This window comes from Eurosta solidaginis, chromosome 5 (assembly GCF_040869045.1).
Source record: "Eurosta solidaginis isolate ZX-2024a chromosome 5, ASM4086904v1, whole genome shotgun sequence".
NCBI lineage: Eukaryota > Metazoa > Arthropoda > Insecta > Diptera > Tephritidae > Eurosta > Eurosta solidaginis.
Window position 1 is genome coordinate 151,050,897 of NC_090323.1, and position 20,740 is coordinate 151,071,636.

The window sequence follows — 20,740 nt, forward strand, 5'->3', positions numbered from 1 at the left end:
ATTTTAAAATGCATCCGTGTTTACTTTAAAGTTTATGTATATAAATGAATTAAACACAGGCCGAAACATACAACAAATGTAACGTAATGAACTAGAGATAATAGTTTTATTTAAACATATGCTTTCAATTTTATTGTATAGCAAACAAAACACAAAAAAAACCATACTGCCTCGTTAAAAAGGCCAAAAAAAATCAAAACAAAAAATGTAATTAAGATATAGTTGTAATAAGACTAGCGTATAATATTAATTATTTAGGGCACATATATTATTAAATAACAAAACACGGGAATTTACTGTATATGATTTAAAGTACATATATGGAGGGCAAAGTGTTGTTCTAGAAGTCGACTGCTGCGTGGAATATCATCCTAATTATCTCGGCTGCTATTTCAAAAACACTCTATCACCAACTTTGTTTGAAGTACGGCCTTATTCACAATTGGTTTGAAAAACGCCCAACCCAAGCAAAAATTCTATACATAGTGCGTTTATGAAACAAATGATAAGATTCGGAGTTCTTCAACCGAATTCTGAGATAGTGCGTATTTGAAGTAAACCACATATAGGGCTTTTTCGGAACGGTAGCCGAAAACAGCAGCCGACGTATTTTTAAACTTCCTATTTAACTTAAAGCTTTTAACAGCGCTTTAGAAAATTTAGCGCTTAATAGCACTCGGACGAATTTTTTTTATCTTCTCGAGCAGCCTCTCTGATTACACAGCTGTCGATAAGAATCTCTATCGGATCCACCTTAGCTTTGTCATATGCACCCTGTGAAGAGATTTTTTCATGAATCGGTACAACTTTCACTACATTTAATTGAACCAATGAAGGGCCATAGAGATCGAGGTCTAAACAAATTTGGGAACGGGAAAGCTATGCAAATTTTGGACCAGGCTAATTTTGGAGCTGTTTATTAATTAGACCGGCAGGTAAATATGGATTTTTAAATGTAAATAACAAAAAAATCATAAATATATACGTAAAAACAAACTTCAAAAAAAAAGTTCAGTAAAGATAGGATACTCATTGAAACCTTATATGAAAGTTATATGGGGAGTATTCTTCATTTTTATGGATATATTTATAAGTTTTATTTATTAAATCTTAAAATAAATACATATTTTACTGCCGTCCTTTCATTTCGGAACCATTTTGGGGCCATTCAAGATTATCTCAAAATTGTTTCGAAATTGTTTACGTGATTATTTCGGAGTAATATAGGTGCCATTTTTTGGAGATATCATGAGATTTCAGGATAATTGTTCTCGTATAACTACAGGACTTTTTCAGGATTACTTACTGAATCTGTACTGAAAAACCGGGGCTTAGTGGACTAAGAATACCAAATCTTGTGTTAACCTTTACGCCGAATAATCAAAGTCCCTTCCCACAACCAAAAATCGTATATCGTAACTAGTTCTCTCTAAATTGTTGTTGTTGTTTTCGTAGTTTATCTTTTTTCAAAAATTGTATGCCTATTCATATTCTAATCAACACCACTTTGCTCCCAAACTTTACCTACTAGTATATACATAAGAGATTACATTCAAATACATACATATAGGTATATACGAATATAGAAAAGAAAAATCTCGAAAGTGTTGTGACGATGATGCACGTACATATGTAAGTCTTTTGTTATACGTAAATAGTTATTATATAAGACTTAAGAGACACTCATACACAAAAAAAATTAAAACACAAACATAGTTTTAATAAATTGTGCACTCCCCAGCATGCATACGTCGTTTGTATGTATGTATGTAAATTAATATATAAAAAATTTGAAATTATATCCAAATAAGACAAAATTTGTACATATACTACTTATACCACAAGTGAGAGCAATTACTACAGATTCATTTATACATACATATGTATATATATGTATTTATGTGCATGCATGAATTTCATGCATACGTACTTACGATTATACAAACAAAACATTAATATACTTACATATATAGTAAATCCCTGCACACTGTGGGTAAACGACTTTGGTCTGTTGTATTTAATAAAATATATCATTATTTATAATAAAAATGAAAAAATTATAAAAAATTTTTAAAAAATAAATGCACCAAAACCTACGAGTAGATAACCAAACCTTAGAAAATATGAAAACAAATGATGTTTCCAGCATAAATGTTTTAAAAACATATATAATAAATAGTTCATTATATAAAGAAAAAAAACAAACATCACCAAAAATAGGCAAATAAAACACACGAAAAATTAGATTTTGTATTCTTATTATTTATTTAAGCACTCAAGTTATGGTAAGCAATTTGAATATAATAACAGTTCTTATATCAAATAGTAGCAGGGATTTGAGTGGTGCGAGTTTTGTCAATTATTCGATTACTTACGTTCGGCTTTGTATCGCTAAATTGTTAAACAAATATTAGCATCTAATTTCTTTATCATATTCATAATCATCGCTATATCCAATAGGTGATTTTGACCGTGAACTGACGCGAATTGCGAGCACCAACGAAGATCCAGTCTTCTTTACCCAGCAAACACAGTTTCTAACGTTAGAGAAATGTTGCAGTTTTACATTAGAATTCTAATGTAGTTCTCTAATGCATTTCGAATCGAAAACTAGGTTAGAGAACTAGGTTAGAATTCGACTGTGAAAATATTCGAATAACACTAAAAATGCGATGTTATGATTATTGTCACAGTTATCGATTATTTGTACGACATGATAAGTCATCCTTAGTGTTACACAAACAAAATAAAAATAGTGAAAAGTTGTGCGGAAATATTGTAAGCTGCGAAATAAGTTTTTTAATTTATAATAATATGTCAGGGGTGGGTGTTCCCCGCGTTGGGCGTACCTTGTCCCGCTCGAGGGATGTTAGAGGGTATAAAAGGGCCTAAAGCCGGAGGCCGCTCTCAAAGGTGTCACCGCAGTTCACCTGAAAAAGACAAAAGAAAAGTACGCTAAAGTAAAAATTTCTTATAGGCAGGGTGTAATTTATGTATGTATACTTCTCGTAAACTCAACATTCCAGGGTTCCAACACCTCGCCTCCTAGGCCTCCTAGTTTCCGCACTGAAAAAGAAAAAAAGAAAAAAATAAATTAACTTAGTTTGGGCATAAAAGCGAAAATCACACTGGGTAAACAAACCATCAAAATTACAACCACATGAAAATTGTCCACTCCCACTGTAATCTTTCTTAAGTAAAATTTTCATATCTATTACCTCTTATGACCGTCCTGAAGCTTTTGGTCGTCGTTGGACACCTCCCCGGATATTTTTTTTTTGGACACAACTGGTGGTCGACCACTGCTCCAAACTTTCCACCTTGTCCTTTATGCTACAAGTAATGTGGTCCCTGCGGCTTCTCCTATATCCAGTCTAGAGCCGGGTATAGCGCATAAATGGCAGCACAGTGCCTCGCTCATCCATAATTATATTATGGACACTTCACCGCTGCATTTAACTTAAATAATTACACGATTCAAGGTTCGATTCGAGCTCAAGGCCAGAACAATAATTTTTTTTTCTAATGATAATTATTGTTATTTTTTTTTTTTTATTTTAATTTTTCTAAATTTTAAAAATTGTATTTTGTTTTTGGAATAGTAAGTAGAAAATTTTTCAGACAACTTGCCATAGCTACGCAGATAGATCCATTTCGAAGGGTGCTAAGCCTTCATCATCAGTACGCTTTAAAACAAAAAACAATTGTTAATTAATTACACTAATAAAATAATAAAATAACTTCCGCGAGTAAATTTGCACACGATATAAAAAGAATGTAAACAAACGAGAAACGTCAAATTAAAGAATCAACAAAATTCCCAATATAGGGAAATTTGTATAAGCTTTTCGGTGAGGGTTGCCGGACCGCAGCGAATGGGATGATGACGGAAAATAGGATCAGTCCAGGAAAGGGATGGATATAGGGTAAAGAAAGTGCGATTAAGGTTGGAAATGAGGACAATAGGAAACGGTACGTAGAACCGGTGTTGCTGTTGAACTCTGCTGGTATATATATAGGGCATAACTGTGGCAGAAGAAAAGAACGATTTTAACTGTGGGCATATGCACGTCGTGAGTGCGCGGTGAAATTTTTGGTGATAGTCCATAAACGGTAAATAAAACTGTTTTCCCTGTGCGCGCAAAGTCCAGTAAGGACCAAATCCGTAGTGTTCAAAATCTGTATGAGCTGTGGGGCAGGATGCCTATAATCCTACAATAAACGTCCCAAAATAAGAGCAGCCAGTAAACTGGGGAAGACCATAAGTTCCGGATTTTTCAATGGTGGTAAATCAGCGTTAAGATGGTAAGTCAATCTAAACCCAAACCCCTTTTTTGTTAGGCCTTTTCAATTATCTTCTTTTGGCTTCGCGCCTTGGTGGTGATTCACGCCAACCCAATTTTCCGATCTTTGTCATTAAATCTTTGCCTAGAATTCTGACCCAGCGCATTGCGTGTGCAGGTGCAGATTTCTATTAAAAGTAAATTTCGATTCACGTCCTTAATTTTTCGTAAATTATTTAATTTTTCTTTGTAACTATTGTTTTGGCATACATGCATGTATTTGCTTTTGTAGCAATGTAATCTACCTAATCTATGAGGCGGGAATGCCAACTTGGCGCTCAGGCACCCCATTGTACCTTATGGTAAATTGTACCTTTTTGTTCCGCTAGGTGGGATACCTTCTCCCATAATGAAAGCTCTGGCGAGCACAGGGAAATTCTTCAAGCCGACACACTAGTATTCACCAAACCATGCTATAATTTTCACCCATAATTCGTTCAAGAAACATTGCCATAAAAGTATTGCGTGCTGGAAACCCAGCGAACAATCGACATTTGGAACCTCAATAGTTTATATGTACAATTATATGTTTTATGTATATTTCGTTTATTTATAAGATTTATATTTCATTATATTTTCAAAATAGTAAATTTTTAAATATCAATTCGTGGCGAACGCCCACGCGTTTAATCCAAACGTTTTACTAAAATTTCCAGATATACAACCGTTTTTTTTTATTACACAGCGGCTAGAAAGCCCAGCCTCTAGGAGTCCCTTGACCACTAAAGAGAGCTCTTTTAGGTAGGATAGGACCCTGGTAGGGAATATAAAATTTTGTGCTCATATTGAGCGGTTCTAATGTTTGGTTTTTGGTAGCGTTGGCGGGAAGTCCCGAAATAATTTGCGGAATTAATAATAATTAATAAATTAAAAAAAAAAAAATGATTTCGTGTAAGCCGAATTAGGCAAAGTAAAAATTTCCAAGAAATTCCATATTTTACTGATATATGTATGTAAGAAAATTTTGTTTGAAATAATCACGTGTAGCTGAGTCCATCATAAAGTTAAATTTTTTTTATTGTTCAAATCGCCTGTCGTAAGCCAATTTTTATTGCAATTTTGAGTAGGCAGCAGATGTATGTATTAAGCTATATTTTACCAAATTAAAATGTTATATTGAAGTGAAAAAAAAAATTTAACATGGTGTTCTAAATTAATAAAGTGGGGAGGGGGAAGACGAATAAAGGGTAGGTAGGGTGGAATATATTGGAGCAAAGGTAAGGAAAGGGGACCTGCATAGCGAATCGAGCGGTCCAAGGAAGGGTGGGCTTCTTGTGGGGTGAGGTGAGAGAGGAGATGATTAATATGATTGTGACATCCGCCCTGCATCAAGGTGGAAAGAGGGTTCAGAACCGCGAATCCATATACTGAGCTAGCTGGGGCAATTCCACCTTGATCGCGCAAAAGGCGGATCCACAAATGTACGTGTACGTGACAATCTTATTAATAATGGCGCCCAATTAAAAACATATAGACAACAAAAAGTTTTTCTTTTAGAGATAACATTAGCGCCGGGTTGAAATTGGCGCCCACGCATGAGTTAAAATGTAAATCTGATTACCGAGATCTAGTCAGCGAAATAGTGTTCAAAGCTCATTTTTCTTTTACAAATTATATTTCAACCCCAAGCTAATGTACAATAGTTGCAGTCATTAAACCAAACTTTTCTTTCTTTATGTGACCATCTTTCCTATTCGGTGCCTTGTCTATGGTGTTAGATCCAAAAAGTCAATTGCACCGATAGTGGAGGTTGGGATCATAAAGACAGATCCCATCAATAGCCCATAAGATGATATAGCTAAACAATTTATGGGAAGTTATAAGCATTTGAATAATTTTTAATTTTCAATTAACTTAATTCCTTTTTTTATTTTTTTTTAATACCAGTTACGGAGCTGTCCTTATGTAACCATCTCCCCTATTCGGTGACTTGTCTATGGTGTTAGATCCAAAATCAATTGCACCGATGGTGGAGGTTAGAATCATAAGGACAGTCTCTATCAATAATCTCAGGATGGCATAGCCAAACAAGTTATGCGAGGCTATAAGCATTATACAGAAATGTTTATATTGTTTTTAAAACCTATTTCGATTTATTATTATTATTTATTTTTCAACACAAAACACAATTTTTTTTTATTTACAATGAATAGAAGTCCTTATAGTACATTCGTATAAGACGATTCTTATTGAAAATATAGCACTAATGGCCACAAGAAAGCCTCTATGCAATGCGTGTGTAGCATAAGTTGTTAGACATAATTAGTCAGATTTTTTTTTTATTTTTTTTAATTTTACATAGATATATTCTTACCTCACCATAGGAACGTTTACAGTTGCTCCAAGGATTCCTAAACAGTACACATTTTTTTTGCCTGCCTGAAAGGTAATCTGAACCCCTCTCCAATTATATACTGAATTTAATTAAATTAAGAAAAAAAAATTTTTTTTTACATTCCGAGATTTTGAAAACAAACCAAAAATATATACAACAAAATTGGGTCCCTAAAAGGAACAAAGTGTGCGAACCGTAGATCGAGCCCATATAATACGCGTTTTAGAAACAGGCACGAAACCATGCTTCCGATGAATGTGTCCTACTCGAAGCATCCAAGCGAAAACGACCCTGCTTTTATTGATCTTTCGGGTCGGCTGCTGCGGGCGCATCGGGCGGGGAAATGAGAAAAGAAAATTCTAGTACTTCACCAGCAGAACCAGCCAGCAACACGGGTGCCATTCCAAAGCCTCCGAAAAATCCCAATCTACGCAGCATGTGGCAGCCCTAACAACTACCTTGACCTTTCCGAAACCCATTGCATCGAATAATAGTGAACCCAACCGTCAAGCTAAAGACAAGCAATACGATCTGCGCAACGACATAGTTCCCATGGTAAGGGAAATGATGGCTGAAGCCAAAAATGCCATCTTAAAAGAAATCCGCGATACCTTACCGGAATTAGGCGCGACGGGTGGAGGGCACAGGGCACGGGACGGGCACAGGGTTAGAATTGTCGGGGGGTAACAATAAAAATAATAGGTCGCGTAACCGCAATAAGTGAAGGAGGCACAACTCCAACCTTGAATCTCTGGAATCCAGGCGCTCTACAAACAATTGGACCATAAATGAAAATTCAAATTATATTGCCATGAGGAGACAAAATAACACTACCATACCCCAAACAACAACGTATGCATTTCCGCCACGAAACGATCAGCCACCAATCCGTCAACCCCCAAGTGCCGATGTAGGTATACCCACAACTATCTCGGATCTCATTGGACCAGTTGAGAATGGATTGTGAAGAAACCGAAAGATGTTTCCCGCGTCGCGAACGGCCGCATGCCGATAACTATATGCCACGTCCACAAATCGAGGAGATCTGCGAGTTCGAATACCAAGAGGCGTTCACTCCCGGTGATGAGGGTGAAGTCGCCGTGGAGGAGATACGTCAGCAGTCTTTACCGAAACAGGCAATATGCCGCAGAAACGTATTATGTTGGAACTGTGGGGGGGATGGCCACTTTTTCACAGAGTGTATGTCGCTCCAACGGCGAATCTTTTGCTACAAATGCGGGAAGTTGGACGTAATAACCCCGAAATGCCCCTTATGTAACAAAGCGGGAAACGGATCCCGGAGCGCGATTGTGACGGGGGAATCGCGTGCCACACAAACCTCATCAAAGTAGATGCGTCGACCAACACATCAACAGACGACGAAAATACATACAACAAGGAAATTTGCATTTTTAAAAATAACACAAAAACTAGAAGTTCACCAAAGGCCGAAAGGGAGAGCACACCATCATATGAGGAGCGATATAGAAAGTACCTCGAAAACCGAGAGAGAATCTTCGCAGAAAGCATCGTGATGGGCCGCAGAGGAGTTTCACGGAGAATACAAAAAGCAAGGCAACGATTTCGTCAACGAAAACTTCTACGACAAAAAGTATTGGGATCCATCAAAAAAATAAGTAAGTCAGATCCGCGTGTCTACGCGGATATAGAAATCATGGGCGTTCAAACACGAGGCTTGCTGGACACTGGCGCATCAGTCAGTATTTTGGAAAGAGGGTGTAGAGAATTCGTTGACAAAATAGGTGTGCCGATAGAAAGATATGTGCCCTCCGTCAAAACAGCTGGCGGCCGGAGGCACAACGTTTTAGGAAAAATTACTACTTTTGTAAAATTTAATCAATTAGAACAAAAAGTTACATTCTTTTTATGCCCGTACCTATAGCAAAATATCTACCTGGGAATAGATTTTTGGCGTACTTTTCAATTAGCGCCGGAAGTGGTGGCTGTAGATGAAATTGATTTAAATAAATTAGAACAGGAAATGGTTTCAGAGGAAGACAAGAATGAACGGCACGTTTTACATAGCCTAACAGCGGAACAGAAACAGTGCTTAGAAGAAGTCGTTAGCGGTTTCAGAACTTTTGAGAAACACGGGTTAGGACATACCAATTTAGATAAACATACAATTAAGCTGGTTGATGAAGCGATACCCGTAAAAGAGCGGCATTATCCTCTGTCACCGGCAATGCAGGCAATTGTTTATGAGGAGGTGGACAAAATGTTAGAGTTGGGGGTGATAGAAGAAAGTGACAGCCCTTGGAGTAACAGAACGACAGTTGTGCGCAAACCAGGCAAGAATCGATTTTGCTTGGATGCGCGTAAACTAAACGCCGTAACCGTGAAAGATGCGTACCCCTTACAAAATATCGAGGGCATCATTAGTCGTATCGACGACACCCACTTTATAAGCAGTGTCGACTTAAAATTTGCATTCTGGCAAATTGAGTTAAACGACAGTAGCAAGCCATATACCGCCTTTACAGTGCCCGGTCGTCCTCTCTACCAATTTGTCACCATGCCATTCGGGTTATGTAACACCGACTCATGGACCGTGTTATACCACAAAAGCTAAAATCGAATGTTTTCATTTATTTGGATGCTTTACTAATCATCGCGCCAGATTTCGACGCGCATTTGCGAATCTTAAAAGAAGTCGTCACTTGCTTAAAAGACGCAAATTTAACAATTGGATTGAGCAAGTCTAAATTTTGTTTTAAGGAGTTACCTTATCTTGGCTTCATAGTAGGAGGAGGGATGTTGAAAACAGACCCGGAAAAGATAAAGGCCATACAAAATATCCCTGTACGCAAAACAGTTAAACAAGTTTGTAGTTTTCTAGGCACTGCCGGATGGTATAGGCGGTTTATAAAAGATTTCGCCACCATGGCAGCGCCGCTAACCGACTCTTTGAAAAAGGGAAGAAAATTTGAGATGTCAGACGAAGCAATAGAAGCGTTCAATGGTTTAAAGAGAGCCCTCACAAGCGCTCCGGTTCTGAAACATCCGAATTTTTTCAAACGATTTTGGGTACAGTGTGATGCATCTGATTATGGTCTAGGTGCTGTTTTATATCAGAAAGAATGTGATGGTGGTGAAAAACCAATCGCGTATTTTTCTCAAAAATTCAATGAATGTCAGCGAAAGTACAGCACCACAGAAAAAGAATGCCTTGCAGCAGTAATGGCAGTCAAGAAATTTCGGCCTTATATCGATCTGATGCCATTTACAGTGGTGACAGATCACGCCAGTTTAAAATGGTTGATGTCTTTAAAAGACCTAAATGGCAGATTAGCTAGGTGGTCCCTACAATTGCAAGCGTTTGATTTTGAGATCGAGCACCGTAAAGGCTCGGAGAATATTGTCGCCGATACTCTATCACGCTGTATAGAGGAAATAACTAACTCACCAATAGCTAATATAGACACCACTGAGTTTGAATCAGAAGGGTATTTAGAACTAATTAAGACAATCGAAAGCAATAAGGAGCGGCTTCCCGATTTGAAGGTAGAGGATGGGATGGTTTTTAAGAAATTTTTTCCTAAGGATAGTGAACTCGAGGAAAACGAATGGAAGCTTTGGGTCCCTGAAGCACTGACGTCAACTCTCATAGAGAACGCCCACTGTCCAGAGATAGCTGCACATGGGGGAATGGCAAAAACACTACATCGCATACGAAGGCTGTATTACTGGCCTAATACGGTGGTGCAGGTTCGGGACTTCGTGAGGGAATGTTAAACATGCAAAGAATCGAAACCATCTAACGCGATTTTAAAACCAGGGATTGGGAAAGAAGTGGTTACTGTCCGCCCTTTTCAGAAAATATACCTAGATTTCTTGGGCAAGTATCCCAGATCGAAACGCGGAAAGTGTTTTATTTTTACCGTAGTCGAAATTTATTTTTTTGAAGGCGATGCGTGAAGCTACCGCAGGTAATGTGGGTAAGTTCATAACCGAAGAGATTTTTCATAAATTTGGCGTTCCGGAAATCATACATTCAGATAATGGAAAACTATTCATATCGAAACAGTTTGCGGAATTGTTAGAATCATATGGCATCATACATCTAAAGACGGCCTATTATGCGCCGCAGTCGAATGGTGCTGAAGGCGCGAATAAATCGGTTCTAGCCGCTATTAGATCATATCTCGAAAATGATCATAGGGACTGGGACTTGTACCTTACTGAAATAGAGTGCTCCCTGCGTAGCGCTGTACATTCGGCCACGGGAGTTTCACCATATTTTGCCCTGTTCGGACAGAACATGTTTACCAATGGTGCAGACTACGCATTGGCGAAGAAACTGGATTGCCTATCGGACAACGAAGTGTTCACGATACAACACAAGAATTCGCGAAACACGATTTACCCCCGGGCAAGAAGTCTACAAACGCAATTTTATCCTAAGCGATTTCAAACAGAATATAAACGCGAAATTCTGTCGGAAATTTACGAAATGTCGCGTTACTAAGGCTTTGGGTAATAACATGTACCTACTCGAAACCCTGGCAGGAAAGAGTATAGGGGCATGGCAGACGAAGGACATTAAACAATAAGCTAATACTAAAAAACCCGATGATAAATAACTTAATACTAAAGGAATTAATATTACATAACTTAGTGTGAAATAACTTAAAACTACCTAATTTTATACTCAATAACTTAATACTATATTGCCGCTTGGTGACCGGAAAATAACACAAAATGTAATTAACTTTACACAAAGATATTCAATTACTTGCGTGAATACCACCCCGTCGATGAGGGTCAAGTCAGCGGGGGAGGGATCTGCCAAAGAGCGCTCGGTCCGAAGTTTACCTAGAGCGAATACAAAAGAGAATAGTTCGTATACACATATTTAAATTTTTTCTTCCCGTTATAGCAAGGCGAATAAATCGCATTAGCATATGCCCGGCTCAGCTCTCGAGGCAAGAGACGTTGTCAGGGGTGGGTGCTCCCCGCGTTGGGCGTACCTTGTCCCGCTCGAGGGATGTTAGAGGGTATAAAAGGGCCTAAAGCCGGAGGCCGTTCTCAAGGGTGTCACCGAAGTTCACCTGAAAAAGACAAAAGAAAAGTACCCTAAAGTAAAAAGTTCTTATAGACAGGGTGTAATTTATGTATGTATACTTCTCGTAATCTCAACATTCCAGGGTTCCAACACCTCGCCTCCTACGCCTCCTAGTTTCCGCACTGAAAAAGAAAAAGAACAAAAAAATAAATTAACTTAGTTTGGGCATAAAGGCGAAATCACTTATATAAGTGCACAATTTTTCTGTGTTGGGTAAACAAACCATCAAAATTACAACCATATGAAAATTGTCCACTTCCACTGTAATCTTTCTTAAGTAACATTTTCATATCTATTACCTCTTATGTCCTGAAAATTTTGGTCGTCGTTGGACACCTCCCCGGATATTTTTTTTTTTTGACACAACTGGTGGTCGACCACTGCTTCAAACTTTCCACCTTGTCCTTTTTGCTACAAGTAATGTGGTCCCTGCGGCTTCTCCTATATCCAGTCTAGAGCCGGGTATAGCGCATAAATGGCAGCACAGTGCCTCGCTCATCCATAATTATATTATGGACACTTCCCCGCTGCATTTAACTTAAATAATTACACTTATAAAAAAATAAAATAACTTCCGCGAGTAAATTTGCACACGATATAAAAAGAATGTAAACAAACGAGAAATGTCAAATTAAAGAATCAACAAAATTCCCAATATAGGGAAATTTGTATAAGCTTTTCGGTGAGGGTTGCCGGACCGCAGCGAATGGGATGATGACGGAAAATAGGATCAGTCCAGGAAAAGGATGGATATAGGGTAAAGAAAGTGCGATTAAGGTTGGAAATGAGGACAATAGGAAACGGTACGTAGAACCGGTGTTGCTGTTGGACTCTGCTGGTATATATATATGGCATAACTGTGGCAGAAGAAAAGAACGATTTTAACTGTGGGCATATGCACGTCGTGAGTGCGCGGTGAATTTTTTTTGGTGATAGTCCGTGAACGGTAAATAAAACTGTTTTCCCTGTGCGCGCAAAGTCCAGTAAGGACCAAATCCGTAGTGTTCAAAATCTGTATGAGCTGTGGGGCAGGATGCCTATAATCCTACAATAAACGTCCGCGTAAGATAAAACCCAAAATAAGAGCAGCCAGTAAACTGGGGAAGACCATAAGTTCCTGATTTTTCAATGGTGGTAAATCAGCGTTAAGGTGGTAAGTCAATCGAAACCCAAAACCCTTTTTTGTTAAGCCTTTTTAATTATCTTCTTTTGGCTTCGCGCCTTGGTGGTGATTCACGCCAACCCAATTTTCCGATCCTTGTCATTAAATCTTTGCCAAAAATTCTGACCCAGCGCATTGCGTGTGCAGGTGCAGATTTCTATTAAAAGTAAATTTCGATTCACCTCCTTAATTTTTAGTAAATTATTTAATTTTCGTTGTAACTTTTTTTTGGCATACATGCATGCATTTGCTTTTGTAGCAATGTAATCTACCTAATCTATGAGGCGTGAATGCCAACTTGGCGCTCAGGCACACCATTGTACCTTATGGTAAATTGTACCTTTTTGCTCCGCTAGCTGAGATACCTTCTCCCATAACGAAAGCTCTGGCGAGCCCAGGAAAATTCTTCAAGCCGACACACTATTACTCACCAAACCATGCTATAATTTTCACCCATAATTCGTTCAAGAAACATTGCCATAAAACTATTGCGTGCCGGAAACCCAGCGAACAATCGACATTTGGAACCTCAATAGTTTATATGTACAATTATATGTTTTATGTATATTTCGTTTATTTATAAGATTTGTATTTCATTATATTTTCAAAATAGTAAATTTTTAAATGTCAATTCGTGGCGAACGCCCACGCGTTTAATCCAGACGTTTTACTAAAATTTCCAGATATACAACCGTTTTTTTTTATTACACAGCGGCTAGAAAGCCCAGCCTCTAGGAGTCTCTTGACCACTAAAGATAGCTCTTTTAGGTAGGATAGGACCCTGGTAGGGAATATAAAATTTTGTGCTCATATTGAGCGGTTCTAATGTTTGGTTTTTGGTAGCGTTGGCGGGAAGTCCCGAAATAATTTGCGGAATTAATAATAATTAATAATTTAAAAAAAAAATGATTTCGTGTAAGCCGAAATAGGCAAAGTAAAAATTTCCAAGAAATTCCATATTTTACTGATATATGTATGTAAGAAAATTTTGTTTGAAATAATCACGTGTGGTTGAGTCCATCATAAAGTTAAATTTTTTTTATTGTTCAAATCGCCTGTCGTAAGCCAATTTTTATTGCAATTTTGAGTAGGCAGCAGATGTACGTATTAAGCTATATTTTACCAAATTAAAATGTTATATTGAAGTGAAAAAAAAATTTAACATGGTGTTCTAAATTAATAAAGTGGGGAGGGGGAAGACGAATAAAGGGTAGGTAGGGTGGAATATATTGGAGCAAAGGTAAGGAAAGAGGACCTGCATAGCGAATCGAGCGGTCCAAGGAAGGGAGGGCTTCTTGTGGGGTGAGGTGAGAGAGGAGATGATTAATATGATTGTGACATCCGCCCTGCATCAAGGTGGAAAGAGGGTTCAGAACCGCGACTCCTTATACTGAGCTAGCTGGGGCAATTCCACCTTGATCGCGCAAAGGGGCGGATCCACAAATGTACGTGTACTTGACAAATAAATACTAGTTAGTGAAAATGAATCAAAAAAGTTAAAAAGGGAAAGCGGACAGATTATTGAAGTTCTATTTGGATGGCATGAAGAAAACGCTTCCTCATCCATACCTCAAACCAATGCCGAGCTCAATCCTGAGGAAATAAGTGGAAGCGAAAACTGTGAAACATACGATAGGATTTTGAACTATTTTTATTTTATTATAATTTGTAAGTATTTGATATAATGAAACAATGAAAATTACGCTAATTTTCAATAACTGAACTTAATTGTGCACCACTTCCAAATTCTCATTAGAAACCCATTAGCAATTGACGTTAGAATTCGATTAGAATTCTAACCCTTTTCTCGATATCGAGAACGAATTCCCCTTTTTGTCGAGAATGCTATAATTCGCGACAGTTTCGCAAATGGTCCTCTATCCTTCTACCTTAGAGAAATACGTTAGAATTCGATTCGTCTTCTAATCGTTTTCTAACCTAATGTTTGTTGGGCACTAGTTTGTCCGTTTGTCCCAACTTACATGCCAACCTAATATAAACGCACGTAAGTCATTTTCTGTCAAAAATGTCTCATGCACATACATATGTATAACTTGCATGAGAGCAACCCAAATTGAATTTGCTGCTTGAAAACCAAACTCGATTTCCAATTTTTGTTCTGCGTGGCATTTAGATTTGACGTTTGCACACATGCTTTATATTGTCGCAACGCATGCTTATTTGGGTTAGGGCAAAAAACGCCGGTTGTTTGCGTGCGCTAAAAAAACGCTGTGCGGTTTTATTAGGTTGGCATGTTAGTAAAGGCCCTCGCACTTATCAATAAATATCCTTCGTTAGATGCCCGTGGCATCAACAGAAGGAATATATCGCACGTTTTATTGTAAACAGATGTAATCCAAAATTTAGCTTTTTTGCGAAAACGCAAACAAAGTTTTATTTTTTCATAGAGTTTGAGTATATAAATGATATTCAAAGGTAGGTGTGTATATCCGATATTTTGGTCTTTTTGAGTACTATTTAAAAGTAAGCATAATCAGTTTGTTATCTGGTCTGTCCTGTCCTATTATCTAAAAAATCAAAATTTTGAATTGAATCAGCTTACAATAAAACGTGCGATATATCTTTCGGAAAACTTCTGTTTAAATATTTCAAGAACCATCGCATTTTATTTACACACCGCACATAAAGGTGAGCTTATGAAGCACGATTCTTGTTCGTGGAGAGAGGATTCCACAATTTTAACTGAATACTCAGGGTAAAGTACTACTGATAGTGATTCACGTTTGTTTTTCAGGCAAACATAGGAGTCGCTGTTACAGTTTTTTCCTCAAATAACTGAAGTCCGTCAACAATGTTATGGCTACCTACTCTATCTTTTATGACAGCAAGTGTAGTACAATGGCGTGTGAATGTACAACTAGCCAAGCAGTCATGGTCACACGGCCGTATTCAATTTCGACTCTTACGTCCTCGTTCGCCTATTACGGACTTTGTAAGGCATCTAAACGTAAGCTTCTACAACTAACCTGTGTGACACATTTGGTCACGACTAAGGGTTCCCAGCATGTGGTTCGCCTATCGGTTCGCTATATAAATGTACAGTTGCTTTACAATCCCGTGTACGGGCCTTATAAAATAAATTATGTATTTCAAAACTTATAATATTTTATAACTAACGTGACTGCACCTTGATTTCCCCTCTTAACGCGTTAACGCCATAATCCCTTAACACGTCAGTCAATTTATCACCGTTGATTACACAAAGTAACTCTCTATTTGCCAGTTCATCGCCGTTTGAACTAGCCAGTCAGTTAAGATCTCATACAGACTGAGCATGCCCATAGTGTTAGAATCACCGGTGATCACATACCAGGCACAACCTACATGTATGTTTGGTTATGTTAAGCAAAGCCAAATTGTTAATTAACTTTACTGCCAGCTCTCTCTGCTGAAGTTTTCCCTGAAATCTATATACCGTACTTACCCATAGTTATAAATAAGTATGGGGATATTTCCAAGCCCATAGTCTTACATGATTTCGACTGCTGAGTGGAAAATCAACATATCTCAGCGATGGCGCTTTTTCGAAACGGCAACAGAGCTGGGGTAAGAATAATTTATAGGTTTATAATGGTCAGTTTATAATTCGAAATTTGTATGTAATTGTCGTTTTAAAAAGCTTTACGTATAAGACTTTTGTGTTTTTTACGAATAAGAGGATTGAAAGATTAAAAAACAAGATACTATATTTTTTTTTAATATCTTATCTCGAAATTTTTTTATGAGCGCTCTATTGGAGCACGTATCATGTTCTACGATCACGTATCGAAAAGCAATTTTACTCAAGCGATAAATATGAAACCGGTAAAAGATTCGTAAAAATGATAAAAAGTTATGGATCCAATGAGTATTGGTAGCCACAATTTCATCTATATTCCAAATCGGATTAACAACTTCAGAGCTATTGCGATTTAAAAAATTGACTTCGATCACAGTTCACATAACACGACACGAATTAGATTTTTCTTTAACAGGTTGTGAGAACAGACATTTTTCAAGCGAAATCTAAGGGGTCCGAACACATTCAGATTTTGCGTCGTTTTGGAAGAAACTTGCAATTTGGAAAACATCCTAGTAAACCAAAGGACAAATGCAAAATGCAAGTTTTAGAATTAAGCTTTTGTTGCTTTGGCGCTGCCGCTGCGTTGCAAGTGCATTGAGAGTCAAGCACTTAAGACGTGTAAGTTCAAAGTTAGCTCTTGACGCAAAGGCCGAATGTGTTCGGGTCTTGGGGTGTGTTACGTGGCTGACTGTTTGGATGGAGAGGAGCGGCGGCAAGCAGGTATGCTTGCGGGCCCAGGCTAGCTCGTCGTCTTGGGCGGGGTATTGCACCACCGACCTCACCCACAGCCACATGAACAAAAAGGTTCATACCTGCATGTATATAGAAAGGAGAGAAAAGCTGAAAAAGATAGAAATAAACGTGAGGGGCAAAGTTATCGAGGGGAAAGCATAAGGGGCAGAAAAAGACGAAGGCCTGTCCTGTCAGGTGGAGTCTACCCTCCCTCTGTAGTGCAACTTGCACCGCACCATGGGCACTGTGCTGACTCCCATCTACTTACAGTGCCCCCAAACCTGACATAAGTCTGACCGTCCGTCAATAAGTTATTTTTCCCTATTACTCACATTCACCTAACCTTGCCACGCGCAAGCGCAGCACCAACACCAAACCTAAAACTTTAGCCCTGCATTATTGAAAAACCTATGTTTTCATCCATGCGTTCCTTATAATTTATTAACAATTCAGATATTTCCGAACCTCTACTCCGCTATGTTTAAGAAAATCAGTACAGATAACGAAAAGAAGAATGTATAGATAAACTAGCTTTACCTGGCTGCTATTTAATGTTGACAAAATAAGCGATGAGTGCGAAGAGTATATAGGCAAAGTAATATTAGTGCACGTGAGTGTGCATTATGTTGCTGCAGTGGGAGTGGGAGTGAGTGGGAGTGCAGTGCATTGAGGTATATGCGATAATAGCAAAATGATAAAAAAAAAGCGAAAAACAAAAGCGAAGACGGTGACGTTACGTTGTACAACAAAAGCATGAATGCGTGCGATGAGTGGGAGTGTGTGTTTGTATGTATGCAAATTATTAACTTAACGAAGATATGTTGGAAAGGCAGGCGTGAACAATAGTTACCATCAGAAGAAAGTGATTGATAAACATTTGCATTTTGACAGGTTCATCTGTTTAACATTTGTATGCTGCCAATGAAATTAACTTGTAATAGGTTGGATCGATTTTTTTCGTCAGGTCGGACCGAAATGTAAACTTTTTTCAAATTTTGAATTTTTTCTAAAAAAAATCATAACTCAAGAATGGCTAAACCAATTTAGGATTTCAAAATCAACTAACCATCACCTCTCCTTCCTGTATCTTTCCTAAAAATGTCATGGCAATCTGTCGAGCCGTTCTCAAGTTATGGAGTGACAATCAAAATGTACACTTCTTTTTATATATATAGACTATGACTCCAAGAAAATTTAAATAGCCTATGTTTAATTTTTCAGTAAATCTCCCTAATACTAATGCCCCTATCCTTACTATCGATTGGCTTAAATAAAAAAATTTACAAAGAATCCAAAAACTTAGTCTAAGTTAACTTATAACTAGAAGTAATTCAAGTTCAATTTCAATTATAAATTAGATATAGAGGCAGATATGAAATCCCATAATTGCTTAAAAGTACAAATCCCACTTTGTTTCTGACTCACCCTAATATACAGCTGCTACTAAATTAAATTACTCTCTTTTAAAGGTGGGCGGTGCCTCGCCCATTGTTCAAAATTTTACTAATTTTCCATTTTGCGTCATAAGGTCAACACACCTACCAAGTTTCATCGCTTTATCCGTCTTTGATAATGAATTATCGCACTTTCCGTTTTTCGAAATTTTCGATATCGAAAAAGTGGGTGTGGTTTCGTTCATTTTAAATAGCGATCTGAGATGAGCGCCCGGTAACCTACATACCAAATATCATCAAGATACCTCAAAATGTATTCTAGTTATCGTGTTTACGGACGGACGGACAGACGGACGGACGGACGGACGTCCAGATCATTTTGGTATATAGAAGTCTATATCTATCTCGATTAGATTATGCCGTTACGGATTACCGTTATGCGAACAAAGTTAATATACTCTGTGAGCTTTGCTCAGCTGTGTATAAAAAGCAATGAAAATCGGGTTGATTTTACATAATTCCATTTAATTGCGCTGCAATTAAAAATTCACGATAGAAAGCAATTAGAAATTGACGTTACAATTCCATTAGAAAATTTTTTCTTTGCTCGATATCGAGAGCGGAGAATGCTATAATTCTCGACAGTTTCGCAAATTATCTTCTACCGTTCTACCTTAGACATATACGATTCGTTTTCTAATCATTCTCTAATATAAATGTTGGTTGGGATATAGCATACTTCTTCCAAAAATTACGCTGTCTCTTACATCTTACATCCAGGATTCCACCATACCGTGAGCAAGGATGTCTACACATAAAATATTTCATTTGTGAATTGCGGTAGAGATTGTCTACGAAGAGGGCCGTGTCCTTGTTACTTTAGATAACCAGGCAGTCTAACGTGCCTTGCAGCTTTACAATATTACAACCAAGCTAGTGGATAAAAGCATCGCAATCCTAACCAATCTGGTAGACAGAAAGCAGGATTTGTTAGTATGGATTTCCGGGCATCGTGAACATACTCATCAGTGACCCGTAAGCAATCTTGCTCTATATAATGGGTTTACTCTTCCGTTGACCAAATCAAATCGGATAAAGGACTGAGATGCGCCCGTATCCACAGTCAGTACACGCTCTTTAAAATACAGCAAGTAAAAAATATGTGAGGTTTACATTTAATCATGAATACTTTGTAATAACAAGAACTAATTAAATGTCAAAAGGAAATTTAGTGCAATCCATCAATTTGCCAAATCGTTGATATTATTTGCAGACAATTTTAGATTTGAAATTTAATTATGTCTTTTGTCCACCAAGCTACAGTTATTTTGTTACAATGGAATAAATATTTTTATTTTCACTCAATGTGCACTTTGTTCTAAAATTCGTTTCCTTATACCAATTCTTGGAATTTGTGGTAATATAAGTGTCAATATATTTTTGTTCATAATGATTTCCTTATGTGATTGATGAAAAGTAGAAAATTTGATTTTGGTAAAAAATAAAAAAATTATAATATTGTAACGGATTTAGAGAAATTCCGCTTATTTGCAACCTTCTGCATCGCTAAACTGTTGAATAAAATACTCCAATATTCTGTGTTACAAAATGGTCTTTATTAGACTTCTTCAAGAGTACTTCGCAATCAAACCTCACCTCGCAACCGATAGCGTGCTTAAATCAAACTGAATAATGATTGCTCTGTTTGCGCTCTTTTATACTCTCTGCTGCTTCATTCACATATTTCTACTACAGTATAAACCAGGGCTCTTCAAAATTGAAAATGCGCCTGTATTAGTTGAGCGCAATCGTCGCGATGATCGTGCGGGTGAATTGATGTTTCATTTATTCGCTTACTAGCAAGCAACAGGCTAACAACAAGCGTGTGTATCGCACATAATTATTCATACATATTTTGATACCGACAAGCCGATACCCATCACCGATGTTGCTACGCCAAGTGCCAAGTGTCGACTAATGCGGCAGTTACTCACGAACGTACGTAGAAAAAACGTGTCAGCTGACACGACATATCTTATGAGTGTGCAATGTAAACGAAAACTCACCGACGTGCAACGCCCGTACGTACGTAGCCCGGAACGTAG

General features: G+C 37.7%; 1 long non-coding RNA gene across 1 annotated transcript; it reads right to left on the reverse strand.

The window, feature by feature from the left end:
- Positions 1–6,513: 6,513 nt before the first annotated feature.
- On the reverse strand, positions 6,514–12,360 carry LOC137252351 (uncharacterized). Its single transcript, XR_010953539.1, has 3 exons — positions 12,064–12,360; positions 11,824–11,886; positions 6,514–11,750 (listed from the first exon to the last, which is right to left on the reverse strand). It is a non-coding gene; the product is annotated as an uncharacterized lncRNA (long non-coding RNA).
- Positions 12,361–20,740: the final 8,380 nt, after the last annotated feature.